Genomic DNA, 17,262 nt, shown 5'->3' with positions numbered 1-17,262 from the left:
TTTTGAAATCCAGTTTCTTTAACTGGTCGGGATTTTGAATTCCAGATTTTATAACTGGTCGGGATTTTCAAATCCAGTTTCTATAACTGGTCGGGATTTTCAAATCCAGTTTCTATAATTGGTCGAGATTTTCAAATCCAGTTTATATAACAGGTCGGGATTTTCAAATCTAGTTTCTATAACTGGTCGGGATTTTCAACTCCAGTTTTTATAACTGGTCGGGATTTTCAAATCAGGTATCTATAACAAGTCGGGATTTTCAAATCTAGTGTCATAACTGGTCGGGATTTTTAAATCCAGTTTCTATAACTGGTCGGGATTTTCAAATCTAGTTTTATAACTGGTCAGAATTTTCAAATCCAGTTTCTATAACTGGTCGGGATTTTTAAATCCAGTTTTATAACTGGTCGGGATTTTCAAATCCAGTTTCTATAACTGGTCAGGATTTTTAAATCCATTTTTATAACTGGTCGGGATTTTCAAATCCAGTTTTATAACTTGTCGGGATTTTCAAATCCATTTTCTATAACTGGTCGGGATTTTCAAATCTAGTTTTATAATTGGTCGGGATTTTCAAATCCAGTGTTATAACTGATCAGGATTTTCAAATTCAGTTTCTATAACTCGTCGGGATTTTCAAATCCAGTTTTATAACTGGTCGGGATTTTCAAATCCAGTTTTAATAACTGGTCGGGATTTTCAAATTCAGTTTCTATAACTGGTCAGGATTTTCAAATTCAGTTTCTATAACTGGTCGGGATTTTCAAATCCAGTTTTTATAACTTGTCGGGATTTTCAAATTCAGTGTTATAACTGGTCGGGATTTTCAACACCAGTTTCTATAACTGGTCTGGATTTTGAAATCCAGTTTCTATAACTGGTTGAGATTTTCAAATCCAGTTTTTATAACTGGTCGGGATTTTCAAATCCAGTTTCTATAACTGGTCGGGATTTTCAAATCCAGTTTTATAACTAGTTGGGATTTTAAAATCTAGTTTCTATAACTGGTCGGGATTTTCAACTCCAGTTTTTATAACGGGTCGGGATTTTCAAATCAGGTATCTATAACAAGTCGGGATTTTCAAATCTAGTGTCATAACTGGTCGGGATTTTTAAATCCAGTTTCTATAACTGGTCGGGATTTTCAAATCTAGTTTTATAACTGGTCAGGATTTTCAAATCCAGTTTCTATAACTGGTCGGGATTTTTAAATCCAGTTTTATAACTGATCGGGATTTTCAAATCCAGTTTCTATAACTGGTCGGGATTTTTAAATCCATTTTTATAACTGGTCGGGATTTTCAAATCCATTTTCTATAACTGGTCGGGATTTTCAAATCTAGTTTTATAATTGGTCGGGATTTTCAAATCCAGTGTTATAACTGATCAGGATTTTCAAATTCAGTTTCTATAACTCGTCGGGATTTTCAAATCCAGTTTTATAACTGGTCGGGATTTTCAAATCCAGTTTTCATAACTGGTCGGGATTTTCAAATTCAGTTTCTATAACTGGTCAGGATTTTCAAATCCAGTTTCTATAACTGGTCGGGATTTTCAAATCCAATTTTTATAACTGGTCGGGATTTTCAAATTCAGTGTTATAACTGGTCGGGATTTTCAACTCCAGTTTCTATAACTGGTCGGGATTTTGAAATCCAGTTTCTATAACTGGTTGTGATTTTCAAATCCAGTTTTTATAACTGGTCGAGATTTTCAAATCCAGTTTCTATAACTGGTCGGGATTTTCAAATCCAGTTTTATAACTGGTTGGGATTTTCAAATCTAGTATATATAACTGGTCGATATTTTCAAATCCAGTTTCTATAACTGGTCGGGATTTTCAAATCCAGTTTCTATAACTGATCGGGATTTTCAAATCTAGTTTTTATAACTGGTCGGGATTTTCAAATCCAGTTTGTATAACTGGTCAGGATTTTCAAATCCAGTTTCTATAATTGGTCGGGATTTTAAAATCCAATTTCTATAACTGGTCAGGATTTTCAAATCCAGTTTCTATAACTGGTCGGAATTTTCAAATCTAGTTTTTATAACTGGTCGGGATTTTCAAATCCAGTTTCTATAACTGGTCGGGATTTTCAAATCTAGTTTCATAACTGGTCAGGATTTTCAAATCCAGTTTTATAACTGGTCGGGATTTTCAAATCCATTTGCTATAACTGGTCGGAATTTTCAAATCTAGTTTTATAATTGGTCGGGATTTTCAAATCCAGTGTTATAACTGATCAGGATTTTCAAATTTAGTTTCTATAACTCGTCGGGATTTTCAAATCCAGTTTTATAACTGGTCGGGATTTTCAAATCCAGTTTTCATAACTGGTCAGGATTTTCAAATTCAGTTTCTATAATTGGTCGGGATTTTCAAATCCAGTGTTATAACTGATCAGGATTTTCAAATTTAGTTTCTATAACTCGTCGGGATTTTCAAATCCAGTTTCTATAACTGGTCGGGATTTTCAAATCCAGTTTCTATAACTGGTCAGGATTTTCAAATCCAGTTTCTATAACTGGTTGGTATTTTCAAATCTAGTTTTTATAACTGGTCGGGATTTTCAAATCTAGTTTTTATAACTGGTCGGGATTTTCAAATCCAGTTTCTATAACTGGTCGGGATTTTCAAATCTAGTGTCATAAGTGGTCGGGATTTTCAAATCCAGTTTTATAACTGGTCGGGATTTTCAAATCCATTTGCTATAACTGGTCGGGATTTTCAAATCTAGTTTTATAATTGGTCGGGATTTTCAAATACAGTGTTATAACTGATCAGGATTTTCAAATTTAGTTTCTATAACTCGTCGAGATTTTCAAATCCAGTTTTATAACTGGTCGGGATTTTCAAATCCAGTTTTCATAACTGGTCATGATTTTCAAATTCAGTTTCTATAACAGGTCAGGATTTTCAAATCCATTTTCTATAACTGGTCGGGATTTTCAAATCCAGTTTTTATAACTGGTCGGGATTTTCAAATTCAGTGTTATAACTGGTCGAGATTTTCAAATCCAGTTTCTATAACTGGTCGGGATTTTCAAATCCAGTTTCTATAACTGGTCGGTATTTTGAAATCCAGTTTCTATAACTGGTCGGGATTTTCAAATCCAGTTTTTATAACTGGTCGGGATTTTCAAATACAGTTTCTATAACTGGTCGGGATTTTCAAATCCAGTTTTATAACTTGTCGGGATTTTCAAATCTAGTTTCTATAACTGCTCGGGATTTTCAAATCCAGTTTCTGTAACTGGTCGGGATTTTCAAATCCAGTTTCTATAACTAATCAAGATTTTCAAATCTAGTTTTTATAACTGGTCGGGATTTTCAAATCCAGTTTTTGTAACTGGTCGGGATTTTTAAATCTTGTTTTATAACTGGTTGGGATTTTCAAATCCAGATTTATAACTGGTCGGGATTTTCAAATCCAGTTTCTATAACAGGTCGGGATTTTCAAATCTAGTGTCATAACTGGTCAGGATTTTCAAATCCAGTTTTATAACTGGTCGGGATTTTCAAATCCATTTGCTATAACTGTTCGGAATTTTCAAATCTAGTTTTATAATTGGTCGGGATTTTCAAATCCAGTGTTATAACTGATCAGGATTTTCAAATTTAGTTTCTATAACTCGTCGGGATTTTCAAATCCAGTTTTATAACTGGTCGGGATTTTCAAATCCAGTTTTCATAACTGGTCAGGATTTTCAAATTCAGTTTCTATAACTGGTGAGGATTTTCAAATTCAGTTTCTATAACTGGTCGGGATTTTCAAATCCAGTTTTTATAACTAGTCGGGATTTTCAAATCCAGTTTCTATAACTGGTCGGGATTTTCAAATCCAGTTTCTATAACTGGTTAGGATTTTCAAATCCAGTTTCTATAACTGGTTGGGATTTTCAAATCTAGTTTTTATAACTGGTCGGGATTTTCAAATCTAGTTTTTATAACTGGTCGGGATTTTCAAATCCAGTTTCTATAACTGGTCGGGATTTTCAAATCTAGTGTCATAACTGGTCGGGATTTTCAAATCCAGTTTTATAACTGGTCAAGATTTTCAAATCCATTTGCTATAACTGGTCGGGATTTTCAAATCTAGTTTTATAATTGGTCGGGATTTTCAAATCCAGTGTTATAACTGATCAGGATTTTCAAATCCAGTTTCTATAACTGGTCGGGATTTTCAAATTCAGTTTTATAACTGGTCGGGATTTTCAAATCCAGTTTTTATAACTGGTCGGGATTTTCAAATCCAGTTTCTATAACTGATCAGGATTTTCAAATCAAGTTTCTAAAACTGGTCGGGATTTTCAAATCCAGTTTTTATAACCGGTCGGGATTTTCAAATTCAGTGTTATAACTGGTCGGGATTTTCAAATCCAGTTTCAATAACTGGTCGGGATTTTGAAATCCAGTTTCTTTAACTGGTCGGGATTTTGAATTCCAGATTTTATAACCGGTCGGGATTTTCAAATCCAGTTTCTATAACTGGTCGGGATTTTCAATTCCAGTTTCTATAACTGGTCGAGATTTTCAAATCCAGTTTATATAACAGGTCGGGATTTTCAAATCTAGTTTCTATAACTGGTCGGGATTTTCAAATTCAGTGTTATAACTGGTCGGGATTTTCAACACCAGTTTCTATAACTGGTCTGGATTTTGAAATCCAGTTTCTATAACTGGTTGAGATTTTCAAATCCAGTTTTTATAACTGGTCGGGATTTTCAAATCCAGTTTCTATAACTGGTCGGGATTTTCAAATCCAGTTTTATAACTAGTTGGGATTTTCAAATCTAGTTTCTATAACTGGTCGGGATTTTCAACTCCAGTTTTTATAACGGGTCGGGATTTTCAAATCAGGTATCTATAACAAGTCGGGATTTTCAAATCTAATGTCATAACTGGTCGGGATTTTTAAATCCAGTTTCTATAACTGGTCGGGATTTTCAAATCTAGTTTTATAACTGGTCAGGATTTTCAAATCCAGTTTTTATATCTGGTCGGGATTTTTAAATCCAGTTTTATAACTGATCGGGATTTTCAAATCTAGTTTCTATAACTGGTCGGGATTTTTAAATCCATTTTTATAACTGGTCGGGATTTTCAAATCCATTTTCTATAACTGGTCGGGATTTTCAAATCTAGTTTTATAATTGGTCGGGATTTTCAAATCCAGTGTTACAACTGATCAGGATTTTCAAATTCAGTTTCTATAACTTGTCGGGATTTTCAAATCTAGTTTTATAACTGGTCGGGATTTTCAAATCCAGTTTTCATAACTGGTCGGGATTTTCAAATTCAGTTTCTATAACTGGTCAGGATTTTCAAATCCAGTTTCTATAACTGGTCGGGATTTTCAAATCCAATTTTTATAACTGGTCGGGATTTTCAAATTCAGTGTTTTAACTGGTCGGGATTTTCAACTCCAGTTTCTATAACTGGTCGGGATTTTGAAATCCAGTTTCTATAACTGGTTGGGATTTTCAAATCCAGTTTTTATAACTGGTCGAGATTTTCAAATCCAGTTTCTATAACTGGTCGGGATTTTCAAATCCAGTTTTATAACTGGTTGGGATTTTCAAATCTAGTTTCTATAACTGGTCGATATTTTCAAATCCAGTTTCTATAACTGGTCGGGATTTTCAAATCCAGTTTCTATAACTGGTCGGGATTTTCAAATCTAGTTTTTATAACTGGTCGGGATTTTCAAATCCAGTTTCTATAACTGGTCAGGATTTTCAAATCTAGTTTCTATAATTGGTCGGGATTTTAAAATCCAATTTCTATAACTGGTCAGGATTTTCAAATCCAGTTTCTATAACTGGTCGGAATTTTCAAACCTAGTTTTTATAACTGGTCGGGATTTTCAAATCCAGTTTCTATAACTGGTCGGGATTTTCAAATCTAGTGTCATAACTGGTCAGGATTTTCAAATCCAGTTTTATAACTGGTCGGGATTTTCAAATCCATTTGCTATAACTTGTCGGAATTTTCAAATCTAGTTTTATAATTGGTCGGGATTTTCAAATCCAGTGTTATAACTGATCAGGATTTTCAAATTTAGTTTCTATAACTCGTCGGGATTTTCAAATCCAGTTTTATAACTGGTCGGGATTTTTAAATCCAGTTTTCATAACTGGTCACGATTTTCAAATCCAGTTTCTATAACTGGTCAGGATTTTCAAATCCAGTTTCTATAACTGGTCGGGATTTTCAAATCCAGTTTTTATAACTAGTCGGGATTTTCAAATCCAGTTTCTATAACTGGTCGGGATTTTCAAATCCAGTTTCTATAACTGGTCAGGATTTTCAAATTTAGTTTCTATAACTGGTTGGGATTTTCAAATTTAGTTTTTATAACTGGTCGGGATTTTCAAATCTAGTTTTTATAACTGGTCGGGATTTTCAAATCCAGTTTCTATAACTGGTCGGGATTTTCAAATCTAGTGTCATAACTGGTCGGGATTTTCAAATCCAGTTTTATAACTGGTCGGGATTTTCAAATCCATTTGCTATAACTGGTCGGGATTTTCAAATCCATTTGCTATAACTGGTCGGGATTTTCAAATCTAGTTTTATAATTGGTCGGGATTTTCAAATCCAGTGTTATAACTGATCAGGATTTTCAAATTTAGTTTCTATAACTCGTCGGGATTTTCAAATCCTGTTTTATAACTGGTCGGGATTTTCAAATCCAGTTTTCATAACTGGTCAGGATTTTCAAATTCAGTTTCTATAACTGGTTAGGATTTTCAAATCCAGTTTCTATAACTGGTCGGGATTTTCAAATCCAGTTTTTATAACTAGTCGGGATTTTCAAATCCAGTTTCTATAACTGGTCGGGATTTTCAAATCCAGTTTCTATAACTGGTCAGGATTTTCAAATCCAGTTTCTATAACTGGTTGGGATTTTCAAATCTAGTTTTTATAACTGGTCGGGATTTTCAAATCTAGTTTTTATAAATGGTCGGGATTTTCAAATCCAGTTTCTATAACTGGTCGGGATTTTCAAATCTAGTGTCATAACTGGTCGGGATTTTCAAATCCAGTTTTACAACTGGTCAAGATTTTCAAATCCATTTGCTATAACTGGTCGGGATTTTCAAATCTAGTTTTATAATTGGTCGGGATTTTCAAATCCAGTGTTATAACTGATCAGGATTTTCAAATCCAGTTTCTATAACTGGTCGGGATTTTCAAATTCAGTTTTATAACTGGTCGGGATTTTCAAATCCAGTTTTTATAACTGGTCGGGATTTTCAAATCCAGTTTCTATAACTGATCAGGATTTTCAAATCAAGTTTCTAAAACTGGTCGGGATTTTCAAATCCAGTTTTTATAACCGGTCGGGATTTTCAAATTCAGTGTTATAACTGGTCGGGATTTTCAAATCCAGTTTCAAAAACTGGTCGGGATTTTGAAATCCAGTTTCTTTAACTGGTCGGGATTTTGAATTCCAGATTTTATAACTGGTCGGGATTTTCAAATCCAGTTTCTATAACTGGTCGGGATTTTCAAATCCAGTTTCTATAACTGGTCGAGATTTTCAAATCCAGTTTATATAACAGGTCGGGATTTTCAAATCTAGTTTCTATAACTCGTCGGGATTTTCAACTCCAGTTTTTATAACTGGTCGGGATTTTCAAATCAGGTATCTATAACAAGTCGGGATTTTCAAATCCAGTGTCATAACTGGTCGGAATTTTTAAATCCAGTTTCTATAACTGGTCGGGATTTTCAAATCTAGTTTTATAACTGGTCAGGATTTTCAAATCCAGTTTCTATAACTGGTCGGGATTTTTAAATCCAGTTTTATAACTGGTCGGGATTTTCAAATCCAGTTTCTATAACTGGTCGGGATTTTTAAAATCATTTTTATAACTGGTCGGGATTTTCAAATCCAGTTTTATAACTTGTCGGGATTTTCAAATCCATTTTCTATAACTGGTCGGGATTTTCAAATCTAGTTTTATAATTGGTCGGGATTTTCAAATCCAGTGTTATAACTGATCAGGATTTTCAAATTTAGTTTCTATAAATCGTCGGGATTTTCAAATCCAGTTTTATAACTGGTCGGGATTTTCAACTTCAGTTTTTATAACTGGTCGGGATTTTCAAATAAGGTATCTATAACAAGTCGGGATTTTCAAATCCAGTGTCATAACTGGTCGGGATTTTTAAATCCAGTTTCTATAACTGGTCGGGATTTTCAAATCTAGTTTTATAACTGGTCAGGATTTTCAAATCCAGTTTCTATAACTGGTCGGGATTTTTAAATCCAGTTTTATAAATGGTCGGGATTTTCAAATCCAGTTTCTATAACTGGTCGGGATTTTTAAATCCATTTTTATAACTGGTCGGGATTTTCAAATCCAGTTTTATAACTTGTCGGGATTTTCAAATCCATTTTCTATAACTGGTCGGGATTTTCAAATCTAGTTTTATAATTGGTCGGGATTTTCAAATCCAGTGTTATAACTGATCAGGATTTTCAAATTTAGTTTCTATAACTCGTCGGGATTTTCAAATCCAGTTTTATAACTGGTCGGGATTTTCAAATCCAGTTTTAATAACTGGTCGAGATTTTCAAATTCAGTTTCTATAACTGGTCAGGATTTTTAAATTCATTTTTATAACTGGTCGGGATTTTCAAATCCAGTTTTATAACTTGTCGGGATTTTCAAATCCATTTTCTAAAACTGGTCGGGATTTTCAAATCTAGTTTTATAATTGGTCGGGATTTTCAAATCCAGTGTTATAACTGATCAGGATTTTCAAATTTAGTTTCTATAACTCGTCGGGATTTTCAAATCCAGTTTTATAACTGGTCGGGATTTTCAAATCCAGTTTTAATAACTGGTCGAAATTTTCAAATTCAGTTTCTATAACTGGTCAGGATTTTCAAATCCAGTTTCTATAACTAGTCGGGATTTTCAAATCCAGTTTTTATAACTGGTCGGGATTTTCAAATTCAGTGTTATAACTGGTCGGGATTTTCAACACCAGTTTCTATAACTGGTCTGGATTTTGAAATCCAGTTTCTATAACTGGTTGAGATTTTCAAATCCAGTTTTTATAACTCGTTGGGATTTTCAAATCCAGTTTCTATAACTCGTCGGGATTTTCAAATCCAGTTTTATAACTGGTCGGGATTTTCAAATCACGTTTTCATAACTGGTCAGGATTTTTAAATTCAGTTTCTATAACTGGTCAGGATTTTCAAATCCAGTTTCTATAACTGGTCGGGATTTTCAAATCCAGTTTTTATAACTAGTCAGGATTTTCAAATCCAGTTTCTATAACTGGTCGGGATTTTCAAATCCAGTTTCTATAACTGGTCAGGATTTTAAAATCCAGTTTCTATAACTGGTTGGGATTTTCAAATTTAGTTTTTATAACTGGTCGGGATTTTCAAATCTAGTTTTTATAACTGGTCGGGATTTTCAAATCCAGTTTCTATAACTGGTCGGGATTTTCAAATCTAGTGTCATAACTGGTCGGGATTTTCAAATCCAGTTTTATAACTGGTCGGGATTTTCAAATCCATTTGCTATAACTGGTCGGGATTTTCAAATCTAGTTTTATAATTGGTCGGGATTTTCAAATCCAGTGTTATAACTGATCAGGATTTTCAAATTTAGTTTCTATAACTCGTCGGGATTTTCAAATCCAGTTTTATAACTGGTCGGGATTTTCAAATCCAGTTTTCATAACTGGTCAGGATTTTCAAATTCAGTTTCTATAACAGGTCAGGATTTTCAAATCCATTTTCTATAACTGGTCGGTATTTTCAAATCCAGTTTTTATAACTGGTCGGGATTTTCAAATTCAGTGTTATAACTGGTCGGGATTTTCAAATTCAGTTTCTATAACTGGTCGGGATTTTCAAATCCAGTTTCTATAACTGGTCAGTATTTTGAAATCCAGTTTCTATAACTGGTCGGGATTTTCAAATCAAGTTTTTATAACTGGTCGGGATTTTCAAATCCAGTTTCTATAACTGGTCGGGATTTTCAAATCCAGTTTTATAACTTGTCGGGATTTTCAAATCTAGTTTCTATAACTGCTCGGGATTTTCAAATCCAGTTTCTGTAACTGGTCGGGATTTTCAAATCCAGTTTCTATAACTGATCAAGATTTTCAAATCTAGTTTTTATAACTGGTCGGGATTTTCAAATCCAGTTTTTGTAACTGGTCGGGATTTTTAAATCTAGTTTTATAACTGGTTGGGATTTTCAAATCCAGATTTATAACTGGTCGGGATTTTCAAATCCAGTTTCTATAACAGGTCGGGATTTTCAAATCTAGTGTCATAACTGGTCAGGATTTTCAAATCCAGTTTTATAACTGGTCGGGATTTTCAAATCCATTTGCTATAACCGGTCGGAATTTTCAAATCTAGTTTTATAATTGGTCGGGATTTTCAAATCCAGTGTTATAACTGAACAGGATTTTCAAATTTAGTTTCTATAACTCGTCGGGATTTTCAAATCCAGTTTTATAACTGGTCGGGATTTTCAAATCCAGTTTTCATAACTGGTCAGGATTTTCAAATTCAGTTTCTATAACTGGTCAGGATTTTCAAATCCAGTTTCTATAACTGGTTGGGATTTTCAAATCCAGTTTTTATAACTAGTCGGGATTTTCAAATCCAGTTTCTATAACTGGTCGGGATTTTCAAATCCAGTTTCTATAACTGGTCAGGATTTTCAAATCCAGTTTCTATAACTGGTTGGGATTTTCAAATCTAGTTTTTATAACTGGTCGGGATTTTCAAATCTAGTTTTTATAAATGGTCGGGATTTTCAAATCCAGTTTCTATAACTGGTCGGGATTTTCAAATCTAGTGTCATAACTGGTCGGGATTTTCAAATCCAGTTTTATAACTGGTCAAGATTTTCAAATCCATTTGCTATAAGTGGTCGGGATTTTCAAATCTAGTTTTATAATTGGTCGGGATTTTCAAATCCAGTGTTATAACTGATCAGGATTTTCAAATCCAGTTTCTATAACTGGTCGGGATTTTCAAATTCAGTTTTATAACTGGTCGGGATTTTCAAATCCAGTTTTTATAACTGGTCGGGATTTTCAAATCCAGTTTCTATAACTGATCAGGATTTTCAAATCAAGTTTCTAAAACTGGTCGGGATTTTCAAATCCAGTTTTTATAACCGGTCGGGATTTTCAAATTCAGTGTTATAACTGGTCGGGATTTTCAAATCCAGTTTCAATAATTGGTCGGGATTTTGAAATCCAGTTTCTTTAACTGGTCGGGATTTTGAATTCCAGATTTTATAACTGGTCGGGATTTTCAAATCCAGTTTCTATAACTGGTCGGGATTTTCAAATCCAGTTTCTATAACTGGTCGAGATTTTCAAATCCAGTTTATATAACAGGTCGGAATTTTCAAATCTAGTTTCTATAACTGGTCGGGATTTTCAACTCCAGTTTTTATAACTGGTCGGGATTTTCAAATCAGGTATCTATAACAAGTCGGGATTTTCAAATCTAGTGTCATAACTGGTCGGGATTTTTAAATCCAGTTTCTATAACTGGTCGGGATTTTCAAATCTAGTTTTATAACTGGTCAGGATTTTCAAATCCAGTTTCTATAACTGGTCGGGATTTTTAAATCCAGTTTTATAACTGGTCGGGATTTTCAAATCCAGTTTTTATAACTGGTCGGGATTTTTAAATCCATTTTTATAACTGGTCGGGATTTTCAAATCCAGTTTTATAACTTGTCGGGATTTTCAAATCCATTTTCTATAACTGGTCGGGATTTTCAAATCTAGTTTTATAATTGGTCGGGATTTTCAAATCCAGTGTTATAACTGATCAGGATTTTCAAATTCAGTTTCTATAACTCGTCGGGATTTTCAAATCCAGTTTTATAACTGGTCGGGATTTTCAAATCCAGTTTTAATAACTGGTCGGGATTTTCAAATTCAGTTTCTATAACTGGTCAGGATTTTCAAATCCAGTTTCTATAACTGGTCGGGATTTTCAAATCCAGTTTTTATAACTGGTCGGGATTTTCAAATTCAGTGTTATAACTGGTCGGGATTTTCAACACCAGTTTCTATAACTGGTCTGGATTTTGAAATCCAGTTTCTATAACTGGTTGAGATTTTCAAATCCAGTTTTTATAACTGGTCGGGATTTTCAAATCCAGTTTCTATAACTGGTCGGGATTTTCAAATCCAGTTTTATAACTAGTTGGGATTTTCAAATCTAGTTTCTATAACTGGTCGGGATTTTCAACTCCAGTTTTTATAACGGGTCGTGATTTTCAAATCAGGTATCTATAACAAGTCGGTATTTTCAAATCTAGTGTCATAACTGGTCGGGATTTTTAAATCCAGTTTCTATAACTGGTCGGGATTTTCAAATCTAGTTTTATAACTGGTCAGGATTTTCAAATCCAGTTTCTATAACTGGTCGGGATTTTTAAATCCAGTTTTATAAATGGTCGGGATTTTCAAATCCAGTTTCTATAACTGGTCGGGATTTTTAAATCCATTTTTATAACTGGTCGGGATTTTCAAATCCATTTTCTATAACTGGTCGGGATTTTCAAATCTAGTTTTATAATTGGTCGGGATTTTCAAATCCAGTGTTATAACTGATCAGGATTTTCAAATTCAGTTTCTATAACTCGTCGGGATTTTCAAATCCAGTTTTATAACTGGTCGGGATTTTCAAATCCAGTTTTCATAACTGGTCGGGATTTTCAAATTCAGTTTCTATAACTGGTCAGGATTTTCAAATCCAGTTTCTATAACTGGTCGGGATTTTCAAATCCAATTTTTATAACTGGTCGGCATTTTCAAATTCAGTGTTATAACTGGTCGGGATTTTCAACTCCAGTTTCTATAACTGGTCGGGATTTTGAAATCCAGTTTCTATAACTAGTTGGGATTTTCAAATCCAGTTTTTATAACTGGTCGAGATTTTCAAATCCAGTTTATATAACTGGTCGGGATTTTCAAATCCAGTTTTATAACTGGTTAGGATTTTCAAATCTAGTTTCTATAACTGGTCTATATTTTCAAATCCAGTTTCTATAACTGGTTGGGATTTTCAAATCCAGTTTCTATAACTGGTCGGGATTTTTAAATCTAGTTTTTATAAGTGGTCGGGATTTTCAAATCCAGTTTCTATAACTGGTCAGGATTTTCAAATCCAGTTTCTATAATTGGTCGGGATTTTAAAATCCAATTTCTATAACTGGTCAGGATTTTCAAATCCAGTTTCTATAACTGGTCAGAATTTTCAAATCTAGTTTTTATAACTGGTCGAGATTTTCAAATCCAGTTTCTATAACTGGTCGGGATTTTTAAATCTAGTGTCATAACTGGTCAGGATTTTCAAATCCAGTTTTATAACTCGTCGGGATTTTCAAATCCATTTGCTATAACTGGTCGGAATTTTCAAATCTAGTTTTATAATTGGTCGGGATTTTCAAATCCAGTGTTATAACTGATCAGGATTTTCAAATTTAGTTTCTTTAACTCGTCGGGATTTTCAAATCCAGTTTTATAACTGGTCGGGATTTTCAAATCCAGTTTTCATAACTGGTCAGGATTTTCAAATTGAGTTTCTATAACTGGTCAGGATTTTCAAATCCAGTTTCTATAACTGGTCGGGATTTTCAAATCCAGTTTTTATAACTAGTCGGGATTTTCAAATCCAGTTTCTATAACTGGTCGGGATTTTCAAATCCAGTTTCTATAACTGGTCAGGATTTTCAAATCCAGTTTCTATAACTGGTTGGGATTTTTAAATCTAGTTTTTATAACTGGTCGGGATTTTCAAATCTAGTTTTTATAACTGGTCGAGATTTTCAAATCCAGTTTCTATAACTGGTCGGGATTTTCAAATCTAGTGTCATAACTGGTCGGGATTTTCAAATCCAGTTTTATAACTGGTCAAGATTTTCAAATCCATTTGCTATAACTGGTCGGGATTTTCAAATCTAGTTTTATAATTGGTCGGGATTTTCAAATCCAGTGTTATAACTGATCAGGATTTTCAAATTTAGTTTCTATAACTCGTCGGGATTTTCAAATCCAGTTTTATAACTGGTCGGGATTTTCAAATCCAGTTTTCATAACTGGTCAGGATTTTCAAATTCAGTTTCTATAACAGGTCAGGATTTTCAAATCCATTTTCTATAACTGGTCGGGATTTTCAAATCCAGTTTTTATAACTGGTCGGGATTTTCAAATTCAGTGTTATAACTGGTCGGGATTTTCAAATCCAGTTTCTATAACTGGTCGGGATTTTCAAATCCAGTTTCTATAACTGGTCGGTATTTTGAAATCCAGTTTCTATAACTGGTCGGGATTTTCAAATCCAGTTTTTATAACTGGTCGGGATTTTCAAATCCAGTTTCTATAACTGGTCGGGATTTTCAAATCCAGTTTTATAACTTGTCGGGATTTTCAAATCTAGTTTCTATAACTGCTCGGGATTTTCAAATCCAGTTTTTGTAACTGGTCGGGATTTTCAAATCCAGTTTCTATAACTGATCAAGATTTTCAAATCTAGTTTTTATAACTGGTCGGGATTTTCAAATCCAGTTTTTGTAACTGGTCGGGATTTTCAAATCCAGTTTCTATAACTGGTCGGGATTTTCAAATCCAGTTTCTATAACTGGTTGGGATTTTCAAATCCACTTTCTATAACTTGTCGTGATTTCAAAATCTAGTGTCATAACTGGTCGGGATTTTCAAATCCAATTTCTATAACTGGTCGGGATTTTCAAATCCAGTTTTATAACTGGTCAGGATTTTCAAATTGTGTTTCTATAACTGGTCGGGATTTTTAAATCTAGTTTTATAACTGGTTGTGATTTTCAAATCCAGATTTATAACTGGTCGGGATTTTCAAATCTAGTTTTATAATTGGTCGGGATTTTCAAATCCAGTGTTATAACTGATCAGTATTTTCAAATCCAATTTCTATAACTGGTCGGGATTTTCAAATCTAGTTTTATAACTGGTCGAGATTTTCAAATCCAGTTTTTATAACTGGTCGGGATTTTCAAATTCAGTTTCTATAACTGGTCAGGATTTTCAAATCAAGTTTCTATAACTGGTCGGGATTTTCAAATCCAGTTTTTATAACCGGTCGGGATTTTCAAATTCAGTGTTATAACTGGTCGGGATTTTTAAATCCAGTTTCTGTAACTGGTCGGGATTTTCAAATCCAGTTTCTATAACTGATCAAGATTTTCAAATCTAGTTTTTATAACTGGTCGGGATTTTCAAATCCAGTTTTTGTAACTGGTCGGGATTTTTAAATCTAGTTTTATAACTGGTTGGGATTTTCAAATCCAGATTTATAACTGGTCGGGATTTTCAAATCCAGTTTCTATAACAGGTCGGGATTTTCAAATCTAGTGTCATAACTGGTCAGGATTTTCAAATCCAGTTTTATAACTGGTCGGGATTTTCAAATCCATTTGCTATAACCGGTCGGAATTTTCAAATCTAGTTTTATAATTGGTCGGGATTTTCAAATCCAGTGTTATAACTGAACAGGATTTTCAAATTTAGTTTCTATAACTCGTCGGGATTTTCAAATCCAGTTTTATAACTGGTCGGGATTTTCAAATCCAGTTTTCATAACTGGTCAGGATTTTCAAATTCAGTTTCTATAACTGGTCAGGATTTTCAAATCCAGTTTCTATAACTGGTTGGGATTTTCAAATCCAGTTTTTATAACTAGTCGGGATTTTCAAATCCAGTTTCTATAACTGGTCGGGATTTTCAAATCCAGTTTCTATAACTGGTCAGGATTTTCAAATCCAGTTTCTATAACTGGTTGGGATTTTCAAATCTAGTTTTTATAACTGGTCGGGATTTTCAAATCTAGTTTTTATAAATGGTCGGGATTTTCAAATCCAGTTTCTATAACTGGTCGGGATTTTCAAATCTAGTGTCATAACTGGTCGGGATTTTCAAATCCAGTTTTATAACTGGTCAAGATTTTCAAATCCATTTGCTATAAGTGGTCGGGATTTTCAAATCTAGTTTTATAATTGGTCGGGATTTTCAAATCCAGTGTTATAACTGATCAGGATTTTCAAATCCAGTTTCTATAACTGGTCGGGATTTTCAAATTCAGTTTTATAACTGGTCGGGATTTTCAAATCCAGTTTTTATAACTGGTCGGGATTTTCAAATCCAGTTTCTATAACTGATCAGGATTTTCAAATCAAGTTTCTAAAACTGGTCGGGATTTTCAAATCCAGTTTTTATAACCGGTCGGGATTTTCAAATTCAGTGTTATAACTGGTCGGGATTTTCAAATCCAGTTTCAATAATTGGTCGGGATTTTGAAATCCAGTTTCTTTAACTGGTCGGGATTTTGAATTCCAGATTTTATAACTGGTCGGGATTTTCAAATCCAGTTTCTATAACTGGTCGGGATTTTCAAATCCAGTTTCTATAACTGGTCGAGATTTTCAAATCCAGTTTATATAACAGGTCGGAATTTTCAAATCTAGTTTCTATAACTGGTCGGGATTTTCAACTCCAGTTTTTATAACTGGTCGGGATTTTCAAATCAGGTATCTATAACAAGTCGGGATTTTCAAATCTAGTGTCATAACTGGTCGGGATTTTTAAATCCAGTTTCTATAACTGGTCGGGATTTTCAAATCTAGTTTTATAACTGGTCAGGATTTTCAAATCCAGTTTCTATAACTGGTCGGGATTTTTAAATCCAGTTTTATAACTGGTCGGGATTTTCAAATCCAGTTTTTATAACTGGTCGGGATTTTTAAATCCATTTTTATAACTGGTCGGGATTTTCAAATCCAGTTTTATAACTTGTCGGGATTTTCAAATCCATTTTCTATAACTGGTCGGGATTTTCAAATCTAGTTTTATAATTGGTCGGGATTTTCAAATCCAGTGTTATAACTGATCAGGATTTTCAAATTCAGTTTCTATAACTCGTCGGGATTTTCAAATCCAGTTTTATAACTGGTCGGGATTTTCAAATCCAGTTTTAATAACTGGTCGGGATTTTCAAATTCAGTTTCTATAACTGGTCAGGATTTTCAAATCCAGTTTCTATAACTGGTCGGGATTTTCAAATCCAGTTTTTATAACTGGTCGGGATTTTCAAATTCAGTGTTATAACTGGTCGGGATTTTCAACACCAGTTTTTATAACTGGTCTGGATTTTGAAATCCAGTTTCTATAACTGGTTGAGATTTTCAAATCCAGTTTTTATAACTGGTCGG

The sequence above is a fragment of the Nuphar pumila genome, chromosome 10 (assembly GCF_984573655.1).
Source record: "Nuphar pumila chromosome 10, dmNupPumi1.hap1.1, whole genome shotgun sequence".
NCBI classification, from domain to species: Eukaryota; Viridiplantae; Streptophyta; class Magnoliopsida; order Nymphaeales; family Nymphaeaceae; genus Nuphar; species Nuphar pumila.
This window is presented reverse-complemented; position numbering follows the sequence as displayed.